Source organism: Capricornis sumatraensis, chromosome 12, assembly GCF_032405125.1.
Source record: "Capricornis sumatraensis isolate serow.1 chromosome 12, serow.2, whole genome shotgun sequence".
Classification (NCBI taxonomy): domain Eukaryota; kingdom Metazoa; phylum Chordata; class Mammalia; order Artiodactyla; family Bovidae; genus Capricornis; species Capricornis sumatraensis.
In genome coordinates this window covers 40,689,633-40,703,630 of record NC_091080.1, presented here as the reverse complement: position 1 = coordinate 40,703,630, position 13,998 = coordinate 40,689,633, and the positions used below count along the sequence as shown (strand labels likewise).

The following is a 13,998-nucleotide window of genomic DNA, read 5'->3' as shown; positions in this document are numbered from 1 at the left end:
GGAGCCCCTGGTTACCATGGGGATTACCTGCGCGGGGCTTGCTGTGCGGGGATAAGCCCCAGCAGGAAATGCACGTTTCATGACAGGTTGTGCTGGTGTGGTGGCCAAGACTTCAGACACTCGCCCCCAAGAGAAAAGCACTTAAAGTCTGAAGGAAACACCATGGCCCCCTTCCTGGCTCCACACCCCACCTGTCTGCAGGCCGACCCCCAGGCACCTGTTTGTACACCTTCCCATCCTAGGGATTTCTGTTACATCACACACGTGGGGTACACATCCAGCGGGCAGTAACAGAATTGTCTCCCTCACAGAAAACATGCTGCCGTGGACCTGAAGTCACTCCGCAGCTTCGGGAGCAAGCGGCCAGGTGCACGAGGGCCTGTGGGCTCCGTAACGCAGGACCGACGATCAAGGGCCAGGAGAAAACGCACCGGAGGATCACGGTGAAGCCTGAGATGGACAGAGTGGCCCAGAGCGCGGACACGAGGCCAGGGCTGGCCTGCGGCACTGAGTATGAAGGATGGACGGTGGTTACACCGATGTCACAGGTAGAGCCCCCTGATGGAAGCTCCCGGGCAAAGACCTTGATACAGGCTGTCCCTCCAGAATGCCACTGGAACCTGACCCCGGGCAAAGACCTTGATACAGGCTGTCCCTCCGGAATGCCACTGGAACCTGACCCCGGGCCTCGCCATAAGCCAGGGCTCATTTTCTGGCCTGCAGTTGACTGGTTCCTGCTTAGTGACACGGGGAAGCTCACACACACGGGACTCACTCAGAGCATCCCCATGCCTGCAGGGAGGAGCTGGGGAGCCCTGCTCCCTCCCTCAGGGGGTCTCCACGTGGCAAAGGTCACAGCTACGCGCCCCCAGTCCCCTGGTGAAGGACTCAGCGAGGGCCGCTGATCCTATGTGTGTCTTCTCAATGCAGCTCCACACTCAAAATTAAGAATATGAAGGGCCCAGAGGACTGCAGGAATGCGTGTGTCAGGGTGAGTGGGCAACTGCAGTTCTTTTACACACACACACACACACACACACACACACACACACACACACACACACAAGCCCCTCTTGTGATGAATGAAACAGTGACAAAAGTGAAGCCTCCATACTCAATGACCACGTACTTATCAAAAAATGACCTGAGCAATAACTGTCCAGCACTCATACAGTAGGATCCTTTTTCCCCAAACTACGTCCTATGCCAGATGCAAATATAAGCAACAGGTGAAACTAGACCCACTCTCACTTTATTTATTAGGTTTTAATTTTTTGGCTGTACCATGAGGCATGGGGGATCTTAGTTACCTGGCCAGGGATTGAACCCAGGCCTCCTGCAGTGGAAGCTTATAACCACTGGACCACCGGGCAAGCCCCTGGACCCACTCTTATTTAAAGGGACAGGAGGGACACGGAGATCCCCTGGCCGGCCTTGGCCTTCCCTGCTCTCCATGCCTGTTCCTGTCCCACCTTGCCCCCACCCCCGGACTCTGGGGCTCCAGGGACCGGCCTGAAATACACTGACCGACAGCTGGTTACGGCACCCAGGAACAAGCTGTGGGAGAACTCCTGAGCAGAGTGAAAGGCTGAGGACTGAGAGGCAGGGGGCCCAGGATGCAGACTGGAACAGGCCCTTGAAGCTGAGACCGCAACGGCTCCGTGACCCACAGGCAGACGGGGAATAGATGCCTAGAGGCCGCGGCGTTGCGGCCGCCCACGGGGCCCAGGCCCTCTGAGGATGGCAGGCCACGTGGACAAATCCCCCAGGGCGGGGACACCCGCTCCCCACCACGCGCCCTGGACTGAAGGCCCTGCCGTCCCAGGACACCAAGCAGTCTGGACGAGCAGAAGTGCACACAGAAACTCAAGAGCCCACGAGAGTGAAAGACGAGCCTTTCCGGGTGAGACAGAAGAGCTGACAGAGGCAGGCCGGTGAGATGTTAAAAAGAAGACTTAGGGCTTAGCTGTCAGTTAACTTCAAAAGCCGACAGCCAACGAGAGGCCTAAATGAGTAACATCCCGGCACCAAGAGCAGGCCCTCCTGCTGGGCTGCACCTGGACTACGACGTAAGGACTGTCACCTCGTCACCGGGGGGGTCCCTGGTCCTGGAGCGACGGCGTCTCACGAGGGTCGAGAGGGGGCTGGCTCCTAGGAGGCAAGGGAAGAGACCACGTTAGACTCCATCTGGGGGCCCAGAACCTCCAAGCCCATGGCCAACGCAGGGAGGACAGCTTCTGTTCAGCTCAGCATCAGAGGGCAGACGAGGTCCCAACGCAGATGGAGCAGCATGGGTGGGGGGCGGTGCAGAGGGAAAATGGGGGGCACTGCTGAGGAGAACCCAGGAAACTGGACAAGACGGCCTCCAAACCAGGGGTCCCACCCCACCACCGCTGCAAAGGTGGGGTCATGTCTCAAGTAAGAACGGCAGCAGAGCGTCATCCAAACAGGCCACGCCCACACACCAAGGGCACAGAGCCGGCCCGTGCAGGCTCAGAGGCCCTGAGAGGGGCCAGCCGGGCAGTGAGTCCTCTTGGACGCTGGCACTTAGACTTCCAGGTCAGCAGGGTCAGAGAGCGTCAGCTGCATCCTCCAGGGGACTCGGGACTCCAAGCTGTGACCATCCGCTCTCCTGCCCTCGCTGGGACCGTGGCATGGCTCCAGTACCCCATTCGGTTGGCACTAAGTACCCGCCGGCCCCAGGGACTTCGGGGCAGCCCCACACTGCTCCGATGTGGGCGGGCCCCGTCACCATGCGCCTGCGGTCCCAGAAGGAACGGGTGCGGAGACGGCCAGTATTCACGGGGCGTCCAGGAAGAACCTCCTGGACGAGACGCATCAGGTCCTCTGTCTTCCCAGCCGCAGGGTTTCTACTCCTCACGTGCTCATGCCCTCACTCCCTCAGGAGCAGGAGAGGTTTGGTTATGATGTTTTGCGACCCCAGCGAGGATCAGCACTGAGCCAAACACACATGTGAAGTTGCTCACCAACAGCTCCAGTTTGTGACTTCAGTGCAGCCAAGTTTTCAGCAGCTGGAATCACCTATTCCACCCCAACCAACACCTTTCATCTGTTCACCCTACACTAAGATGCCATTCTTTGCCACTTCCTCTTTTGCAGATGTTCAGACCTACAGAAAAGCTAGCGTATTTAGGGACTTTTCATCTACATATACCAACACTGAGCATTTTGCCACATTTGCTCTATCGTCACGTACATGTACACTTTTCTCCCGAACCACTTGAGCGTGAGCTGCAGTAGCTACCGTGACACCTGACCTCTAAGTATTCTGATAGCCCACAAGGACGACACTCACCTACGTAACTCTTAACGCTGCTGTTACAGATAAGAAACCGAACATTCGCTCAGTAGCCTCCAAAACTCAGCCCATGATCAAATGTCCAAAACGGACAGTATACTGCCAGCTGCCTGTCATGTCCCAAGTACAGCAAAGGCAGTGAGAGAAGCGAAGGTGTGTGAGGCTCAGGTCACAGTACAGGGCGGGTGGACACACGGATCCTTCCCGGGGACTGACGCACCCACGAGTCTCTATCTCGGCCCCAGAGAAAGAGGCAACTCCACCTGGAGACCTCAGGAAAGGCTTCTGCCACAAGGGGATGCCATTCAGAAGACAGGTTTACCCGGCATACACTGAGAGCAGGGACGGAATATAAAGACAGAGAGGCTAGAACCATGCTGCCCAACCCCGATGTCCAAGTCCTACTTCTGGGAACATGTGACTATAGCAGGCTACATGACAAGGAGGCTGCAGACGAACAGAGGAACCAGCTGACCTTCGGTGAGATGTTCTCCGGCGGGTCTGATGTAATGCCCAGCGTCCCTGAAGGATGGGGGCGTCCCGGTCAGAGGGGTGGGATGTGAGAGGCTCTAGGGGAACTGCCAGTCTCAACTGTCCAGGGCCAGGAGCCAAGGCAGGCAGGCAGCCTCAAGAAGCCGACAAAGGCAAGGCACTGGATTCTCCCTAGAGCTCTAAGAAGGTACACACCCTCCCAACACCTGGCCTGGAGCCCAGTGACACCTATTTTGGATTTCTGACCCACAGAACTGAAAATAGTAAGTTTGTGTTGTTTAAAGATTTTCTTTCTTTCTTTCTTTTTTTTTTTTTTTTAATGTAGAGGCTTGAAACAAGGCTGGAATCCATCCAAGTGCTGGGGGCTGGGAACAAGTCATGGAGTCTGGCCGCCCAGAGCCATCATCAGATCTGTATTTTAGGAGGAAAATCCTGGAATGAAAGGAACAGAATTGAGAAAGAAAACAAGTAATGGTGTTCGGGGACAATGATAAGATTTGAATTATCAAAAAAAAACCTAGAATTGTGGAAAAGTTGGATCTGTCACCAAGGTCTCAGTTGATGGTTTCCCAAGACTTAGGAGTTTTCTGAGGACACTGGTGGTGATACTAACAAATGTGTTTTTAGATAAACTAATACATGTGATGAGCTTCCCTGGTGGCTCAGACAGTAAAGAATCCATCTGCAATGCAGGAGACCCAGGTTCCATCCCTGGAGACCCAGGGTCGGGAAGATCCCCTGGAGAAGGGAATGGCAACCACTCCAGTATTCTGGCCTGGAGGATCCCATGGACAGAGGAGCCTGGCTATAGTCCATGGGGTTGAAAAGAGTCAGACACACACTGATCCATACCACCCACATACGTAGAAGCTCCGTGGAGTTCTCCACAATCTTTAGGACCATAGTGGGTTCTGAGATCAAACAGTTTGAGAACCACTGCTTTAGGGTTGCCCTAAGGCGTGGACACAGCCAGGCTGACACCTGCCCCCCAGGAAAGCCGCTCTCCAGCTTCCTCAGGCAGGGTGAAGCAGCCTGACTGAGGGCCTCCCCGCCCGTGTCTCCCTGTCAGAGCAGCAAAGCAGGTAAGGGATGTTCAACTTAAGTGCTAGAGAAAGGCTACCATACATTAAACCAGGCTGCGCCCACCAGGATTATTGGGACTGGCATGAACAGCAAGTAAACTCATTAGCACTGCTTTTCTCTACTCCAAGAATGTTCCAACCGATTTATTCTACTTCGGATTTAAAGTTTCACTTGTTAAAAGCAGGGTAGTGAGAATGCTACAACCACCTCAAAACTAAAGCATTTTATTTCACTTATTTCATCATAAATACAGCAGGCCGCATTCTAACACCACCCTGGACAGGCTCCCAAGGGCACAAGTGTGATCACGACACCACGTATCTGTGCAACAGGGGACACCTGCACACTGATGGGAAATGTGTTTATGCAAAATCACCTGGAAACATCAGTGAACACATTTCCACTGGATAATTTATCAATGAAGAGGAATCAGGCCTTCCCATTAGGTACACTGGTAGGAACTACTAAGCAGGTTTTTTTGCTTTATCTTATTAAAGATGATACACAACGTTTTTTGTTGGTATTATTCAGTTACTAAGTCGTGCCTGACTCTTTGCGACCCTGTGGACTGCAGCATGTCAGGCTTCCCTGTCCAGCTGAAGTACCTGCTTGGCCTGTGAATGAGTCTGTGTTTTGTTCTCCAAGCCACAGGTGTCTTGAGTGTCAGACACAGTTGTGGAAACCAGGGACGCAGCAGTGAACTCAAGAGACCAAAATTCCTGCCTCTGAGAGTTTATGTACCTCTTATGATTGGAACATCTTTGAAACACATGGATGGATGAAATATCAACAGGAAGAACATGTTTCTGATTCATTAAAGCAATTCCATGAAATTATTAGAAATAAGATGAGCCCCAAATACACAAGCCAGCACTCCATGCCACCAGGTCAGATCCGAGGGTCATGGTAAGGAATGAAGCTACAGGAACACAGTTCAAGGCCTCAGGGGGGCTTCTGACAAGTCTTCTGACTCCAGCCAAGTACCACAGCCAGGAGCCCACGGAACAGACAAGCAACACCCAAGGGGACGCGCAGGGGACAGGATCCTGGAAGCGGAGCATCTTTCGCTTGAAAAAGCAGACGTTAATTAAATTTTTCCTTTGGCGTGAAAAGTTTTGAAATTCCAGCATGAGATTCCTGTTTGTTAAAGGGAGCATGGGCAAAGAGGCTGGCGAGCACTGAGAAGGAGTTAATATCCTTCCTGGTCCAGGAGAGAGGGGATGATGGGCTCAAAGCCCAAGTGCTGGACAGAGGCCTCAGGGTCTCCAGAACCGGGGCGGGGTGCCCTCCAGGCACCACCCAGGATCCAAAACTGTCCTCTGAGACCCTCGCAGTTTGTCCTGCCTTCCTTTAGGACCCTGTGGGACGGGCACTGTGGGGGATGCGTCCAGAACTGACATCACGGCAGCTGCGCTTGCCAGAGCCTCGTGCTGGTGACTCCACAGGGCCTTCCCGACCATAGGAACCTGGGAGCCATCCCCTCTGTCCTGAGCCTTCCAGCCTTGAGGCTCTGCATTTGGGATTTACCCAGAAATGAGCAGACTGTAGTAACTGAGAATACACTCGAGAGGGCAGAGCTGGCCAGGACCGGGAACCCAAGTGCTCTCTACACACCGTGGCCCCTGCCCTCCCCCGACCCACGCCGCCTGCCACCTGCATCTCCACCATGGCAGGACCATACGCACTCACTCATAGGTTCTCAGTGAGAAAGGACAGGCTTCCACCTGAGGACGGCGGGTGGGGGCGCATGAGGACAGGGCGTCTGACTGCTGTTACTAGTGGTTTCCCAGAGAAACTCAGGGAGCAGACTCCAGTGTCCAGTCTCCCCCAAGTTCTGGTGTCCACCCTGACGCCACCTTTATTTGGGGCCGATACCACTTCCTGCCCACCCCCGAAGGCAGCGACAACACTTATGCATAAAAGCCGTTTGAAGGACCTTACAACATATACAGATGCCTGTGGTTCTACAATGCCTACGGGGGAAAAACATCACAAACTCTGAAGGAAATGCAGTCAAGGAAGCAGCAAGATGTCCATCCAACTCCCAACCCTGCGATAATTAAAATCACTGCAGCCTTTTCTGGAGCAAGGAAAGCCCCAAATCTGATGATTCACCCTCCCTCTGAGATGAGAGATTCTTCACAACAAGATGACGAGTCTTCCTCGACTGCATGCTGTCGAGGAGGGGAAACCCGCCTCACAGTGTGGAGCTGTGGGCGAGTGCTCCGCAGATGTGTTTATTTTTAATGAATTGGTTTTTAAAAATCTTTCAAAGTAATGTTTTAAAATTTAAAAACCTACAAACAATTCTGGGGATAAGCACGTATTCACAAAGAAACCAAAACCATGTCCTCAAACCAAGACAGAATTACTAAGAGGCAGGCAGATTGAGGGAAAAAAGTAAAAGATGAAAAAAATGAACTGATGACTAAGCTCCACTCCTTACAGCGGTTCTAAGACTGAACCTGGTCTTGAAGACGCGTGGGAGCGTGCTCACTGAGAGTCACATGAGATGCTCAGAAGTCAGCGGGGATGGGCTGCTGGGAGGCACCCCCACCCCCAAGAGAGAAAGGAACCAGGCAGCATCTCCCACTGATGCTTCACAGGTGCAGTGTGAGGCTCAGAGCAGGCAAGAAGCTCAAGCTATTCTCAGGCTCCACTGCCGCCACTCTTGTGATGAAGAGGTCATTGCATCAGAGTCCGAGTGGGAAGGAGGACCCCAGACTCTGAGATTCTGGATGAGCACAGAGGAGGCGGGGACAGCAGCTTCAGCCCCAGAAACGCTCCACCTGCCAGCCTGCAGCCAGCCTCAATTTGTTAACACCTGAGAATCCAAGTAACAGAATCTTAGACTCTACGACTTGGACAGGACCAAATGGCCGCCTGATGCAGAGGTCCTCGTGGACTGTAAAAGGAAAAAGTGAGCAGGGCAGGAAACGGGTGGCGGGGAGAGAGAGGAAGAGGGGCACAGAAAGCATGCAGGCTTTCCATTCAGTCACTTCCCTCCAACACTGCAGACACGCTCAGCAACCAGCCTCTGAACTCCACCGCTGGCCCAGCAAAGATGGGCATGCATCTGGGGGTCAGGTGTCTCCCCAACGAGGACAGCAGCATCGTGACGGCTGACGTTTTCGTGAAGTGCCTACCTTCTCCCACTCGAACACAATTCCACTTCCAGAAAAGCAGCTTCATAAAGTAGGGGGAAACGTGGAGTTGTGGCTCAAACCTCTGCTCAGCTGACTAAACCTGCTCTGATGCTTCTGAAACTCTACGTGAGACTTATCATAGGTCGCCCGGGGTGACAGGCCATAATGTAATTACAGTAAAATCAGACACAGGGACCCCACTGAGCAAACCATCAGAGGCAATGGAAAGAAGAGAAATGGTCTCTGAAGACAATCTGCCTGGGTTTTGACCCCCAAGTACCTGACTGACCTCTTGCAGGTTACTCTGAATGCCTACTTCCCCACTTCTGCAATGAGGAAACCACTGCCGAGCTCACAGAATTGCTTAAAAATAATTAGAAATTGAGATTATTATCCCTATAGCTACATCAAGCACTTCTTAAAAATCAGTGAATCGTTAGGGAGACTTTCTCTGAATAAGGGACATAAGAAGAAATACTTCCTCTTTGCTTCCTAGTTTTTCCAACTGCACAGGCTCCTGGCTGGCACTCTGGAACTTCTAGCCCAAACAGCTACGTGAGCAACACCAACAGACACACGCAGCCGGGGGAGCCGCTATTTAAAGACATCCTCCCATTTAAGTGAACAGCCATTTGACTGTGAATATCAGCCCTTACTGATATTCAGTCAGGCTTCTCCAGTGGCTCAGTTGGTAAAGAATCTGCCTGCAATGCAGGAGACCCAGGTTTGATCCCTGGGTTGGGAAGATCCCCTGAAGAAGGAAATAACAACCCACTCCAGTATTCTTGCCTGGAGAATCCGATAGACAGAGAAGCCAGGCAGGCTACAGTCTGTGGGATCGCAGAGAGTCAGACACGACTGAGCGATTAACTTTCACTTTCTCATCAGCCCTTACAAGGCGTGTCACTATTTTCAAAGAATCAGCTCATGAATGAGCTGTCAGGTCGACAATGACGCCTGTTCTGAATCTGGACATTTGTGGCTTCTGTCTGCCAGTGACTTACCCCAAAGAGTTTAATAAAGCAGCATCTTTGCCAGTGAGGAAGTGACATGCTGCTGGAAAGGTGAAAGGGCTGCTCAGGAAGAATATGAACACAATATGCAAACTGCAGGGCTTTCTCCAAAACAAGTGGCCTAGAGGAGGCCTAGGGAACCTCAGGATGGAGTTGTCGGGGTGGGCCAGGGGGAGCCGGGCCAGGCATCCGGGCCAGGAATGGGCATGAGGAACATGGAGTCCCAGGCGAGCGGGCGGAGGGAGCCAAGGTTGGGGCGCCCACAGTCCAGGCCACCCCGCAAGATCTCCTCTGACTTGATGATGGGTCCCCCGTAAACACACACTTTGGCCCCACATGGATACACTCTCCTGAGACTCAGAAAATACAACCCCCCAAGCCTCTATGCTCAGGATTCCCTGAGGTGCCCTGCCAGGGCCCAGGGAGACCTGGGCATGACCAGGAAAACATGCCCGAGTACAGGGAGCATGGTGTCCCCCCACCACACTGGGTGGGCCCCCCAGGAGGAGACAGCAGCCCCCGCTCCCGGTTCCTGGGTAGCCTCAGCAAGGTGCCCCTTCCTGCCCTCTTAACCAACATCTCCTGTCTTTGAGATCCTATGGTCTGGGGCCAAGAGCCCTTCACCTGTTCTCACTCTCAGAGGGCAGCGGGCAGGCTCACGACTAACCCATCGCTTTGCCAGATCAAAGCCGAAGCCACTTCCCCTCCTGGGGCCCAAGAGATGGTGCCTATTGTGTCATCAGAGCCTAGGAGGGGAACGTGGTGATGATGGCACAAGGTGAATGGTCTGAATGCCACTGAAATGTGTACTTCAAAATGTACAACAGAAAATACGTACGATTCAAAAACTGGAGCGATTCCTCAAAAAATCAGAGTCGTCGGCATAGGACCCAACCGCTCCTAGATATCTAACCAAGATAAACAAAAGCCTATAAAAACACTTTTATACACAAATTTGCAGACAGATGTTCATAGCTGCACTTTTCACAATGGCTGAAAAGTGGCTAAACCACCCCAAAGCCCATCAGCTCATAAGTGGATAAACAAAACGTAGTGTATCCATTTGTTGTCCTTCAGTCACTACGTTGTGTCCAACTCTTTGCAACCCCATGGACTACAACACGCCAGGCTCCCCTGTCCTTCACTATCTCAAGGAGTTTGCTCAAATTCAGGTCCACTGAATCAGGGATGCTATCCACACGAGGGAACATTATGCAGCCATAAAAAGGAATGAACGTGGATGAGGAACGACAACATGGATGAACCTTGAAAACATTATGCTAAGTGAAAGAAGCCAGTCACAAAAGGCCACAGGCTGTGTCAGCTCAGGTACATGAAAAAACCCGGAATAAAGACAGGGAGATGAGGGCTTGCCTGAGTGGGTGATGAAAATGTTCGGAAATTGTGGGAATGGTTGCCCAATTGTGGATACAGTAAAGCCACTGAATTTGTACTTCAAATGGACGAACTTTATGCTGTTAAATTACATTCAGTAAAGCTGTTAAAAGACAAGAGGCACCCAATTCACAAGAAAAGCCAGGTATGGCTTTTCTATCAAAGGTGGCCAAGCAGACCCGCACCTTCTATACACGTTCAGCTGCACAAGCAGCACTGTGTCCCCCATATTTTAATTCTGCTTCAAGTCAAAACTCTGCCACTTCCCCCCAAAATCAGTAATTATAGCTCTGGTTGTAGTTGGTAGGACAACCTCTACTCTATCTACACAAGCCACTTACACATAACAGTCATCTTGCTCCGAGAGTTTCACAGACGTGGACTTGGCTCCTGTTCCATGAGCCCTCCCTACACTGCACTCCCTCGTCCTTCATTCTGTGACAACTGAACACAAGCTCTAGTTTCAATCCAGAGCTTAAGATTTCATGGTGACAGGGCACAGGATAATACGACCGAGGATGCCTGCCGCAAAGGCTGGTCTAAGCGATGCACACGGTTTAAGATTCCAGCTCACACAGGGCCCGGGCTTCCCTGGTGGTTCAGACAGTAAAGAATCTGCCTGCAATGCAGGAGACGGCGGGTTAGATCCCTGTGTCGGGAAGACACCCGCGGAGAAGGGAATGGCAGCCCACTCCAGTATTCTTGCCTGGGAAAATCCCATGGACAGAGGAGCCTGGCGGGCTACAGTCCTTGGGGTCGCAACAGTCGGACATGACTGAGTGACTAACACCTTTCACACAGGGTCCAGGGGAAAGGGGACCCCTCTCCCTCCGTGTGTGACTGTGGTCCAGGACCTCAGAGAAACCACCAACTTAATAGAGAATTGGCAGAAAGGAGACGATCATCAGGCAGCAAAGAAATCTAACCAGGTCTCTAAGCACCAGCAGAGTATTTTCTAAGACGGTCAAGGTGCACCGCCAGGGCAAACAAACCACCCGAGAGGCGGGGACGACACACCCAGCTTGAGAAGCTGCAAGGAAGAACACACAGGAGGCCAACTGGGGGCCACTTCCCGAGCTGAACGTTCAGCGTGCTGGCGAGGCAGGGTCACAGCCCTGTCTGCCAACTCTGCAACACCAGACGCCCACCTTACTCTCGAAAATGCCCACAGGGGCTGGTGATTCCTTACAACAACACAGTGCAGGATAAAGATGTCTAAGAGATCTTCAATTGAATTTAATAAAACCTGAGCAGCTGGTATGTCACAGACATGGCCCAGTTACATGACGTGAATTAGGCTGACACAAAGAAGAGGTGGGGATGGGGCGGGGGGTGGAGGCGGGGGCAGAAGGTTCCCTGAGGCGACACAGCAGCCTCCCCCCGCCAGCCGCCGCAGCCTCACTCACACTCCGCACCGCCTGGACAGGCCCACAGGGTGCACACCCCCCTGGCGGCTCCAGCCTGCGTGTGAACCCCTGGGCAGGTGTGGTCGCCACGTCTTCACCACACGGGAGATCCCGTGAGCTCAGACAAGCACCAGTCCCCCATTCCCCGAGGGAAAGACTCTTCTGTGTTGGTTTCACCCCCTGAAAACCGGGCAGAGTGTCTTCAGTTCACTCGCTCAGTCGCATCTGACTCTGCGACCCCATGGACTGCAGCACGCCAGGCCTCCCTGTCCATCACCGACTCCTGGAGCTCACTCAGACTCATGTCCATTGAGTCGGTGATGCCAACCAGCCATCACATCCTCTGTCGTCTCCTTCTCCTCCTGCCTTTAAGTCTTCCAGTCTCACCCCTCTGATACAGCGCCCTGCCCACCCACCCCGCCTTGCTCCCCGTTGTGAAGCCCAGAGACCAGAGGTGAGAGAGGTTAAAGTCTCAGACAAAACTGGGTTCAGAACACGGCGGGCGAGTGACTTGGTCTCTGTGGGCTCCCTTTTTCCACACTGCAGGCTGAGGCCAGTCCTGGTCCTGGTCACCTCCCAGCCGGGGCAGGGTGGGGAGGAAAGGGTTAACACCACGGTGCCCGGAGCGCAGCTGGCACACCAGCGCCGTCATGAGCACCTTCTTCATCCATGTGGGATCTCACCAGCAGCCCCCGTGCAAGGTGCACCGGAGGGTAAGCAGGTCCTCCAAACGATACCTGTTCTAGTCTCTGACGGGGTTCCGTAACTGACTAAGCGCTGTGCAAACATGCGGTTTAAAAAACAAAATTAACCTTATTGTTTGACGTGTTTCCCTCTGTACCTGTTTAGATAGTTGCAGGTTTAAGGGCTACTGCCTCAAAATAGGTAAACTGACTTAAAACTATTAAGAATATATATACAACGACATGAACTGTGTGAAGAAATGGATATACACATTATAACCAGTATTGAGTTTAGAACCACTGACTTTTATTTCTGGATCTGTAAACATCTCGGGTTCCACAGGGCTGACGGCCGCAGGGTCTGCGGCACGTGGGTCCGGGGCTGGCCGTGGCAGTGGCCCTCCTGGTCCCTGCTGTCCTTTAGGGGCCGGGACCCGCTCGGGCGCCCCCTTCACAGGTGATGGGTCAGATGGCTCACCTGTGAAGGGGGCTGTGGGGCTGAGACCACTCCACCCAGGGGCCTCTTCGCCTATCTGGCCCTTGGGCCCAATCTGGCCATTTTAGGAAACAAGATGCTCTGTTTCACGGGCTCTCGGCAGGGCGGCCACATCCACTGTGAACCCTGGCAGAAAGCGATGCCCCAGTCATGAGGCCGCTTTCCTCCTGCCAGGAGGTCTGCACGCTCACAAAGCCCTGTGGTTTGTTTTGCCAAACTGCACATACATTGAATGGAAATGTTTGTTTTCTGTGTCCCGCTTTACGTCTCTGCAGACAAGTGATTAAAGAGTAATTTCAAGGGCATTTTTTCCGCTCATCCCCTCTAACCTGGTGACATCAGGCTGTTCCACTTCCTGCCTTTTAACTTATGTTTCTGTCGGCGTATCATCCACTCTTCTTTGTTGACCTTTCTGTGCACAGCATTGCTTCAAAACCCTTCTTCAAAGGAGAAGTCAGCGTGAAATGTCACCAGGAAGAGTGCCAGATGGCCAGTGGCCAGGGGCACCAGCTCCAGAGCTGAGCTGACCTGTGACTCGGGCACCAAAGGCAGGAGGCTGGACCCCTGGACCTACCACCGGCCACACCCACCCCCAGAGAAGCCCGGTCCACCAGCCCAGACCCCCCGGGACCCTCCATCCAAGAGCTGCTCACAGAGCATCCACTGCATGCACGCACGCACGCACGCACGCACGCCCTGTTAGGAAATGCAGGCGACAGAGAAAGCTCTGGGCTCCCTGTTCTGGAGGTTCGTTTCACAGAGAGAAAGGATCTGTTTAAAAAAATGTACAGAGGGAACACACGGGAGGATTTCCAAAAGGTGGAGGTGGGAGGGGGCTGGAAGAAACCAGTAAGGTTACTGCACAGAAGACAAGACGGCTGAGACAGGGCAGTGCGGGAGGAAGGACACAGAGGATGCGCTAAACCACTGATACTGGAGGCAAGAAACGGAAATGCGGCCAAGGC

The 13,998-nt window shown here is 53.2% G+C and overlaps 1 protein-coding gene across 1 annotated transcript in view; it reads right to left on the bottom strand.

Moving 5' to 3' along the window:
• The window catches only part of SLC7A1 (solute carrier family 7 member 1), a 57,971-nt gene that overhangs the window by 25,049 nt on the left and 18,924 nt on the right, over positions 1-13,998 (bottom strand). Inside the window, exon 2 of the mRNA XM_068984576.1 lies at positions 2,084-2,151. The gene's annotated coding sequence lies outside the window, so the exon portion shown is untranslated. The remainder of the gene's footprint in view (positions 1-2,083; positions 2,152-13,998) is intronic.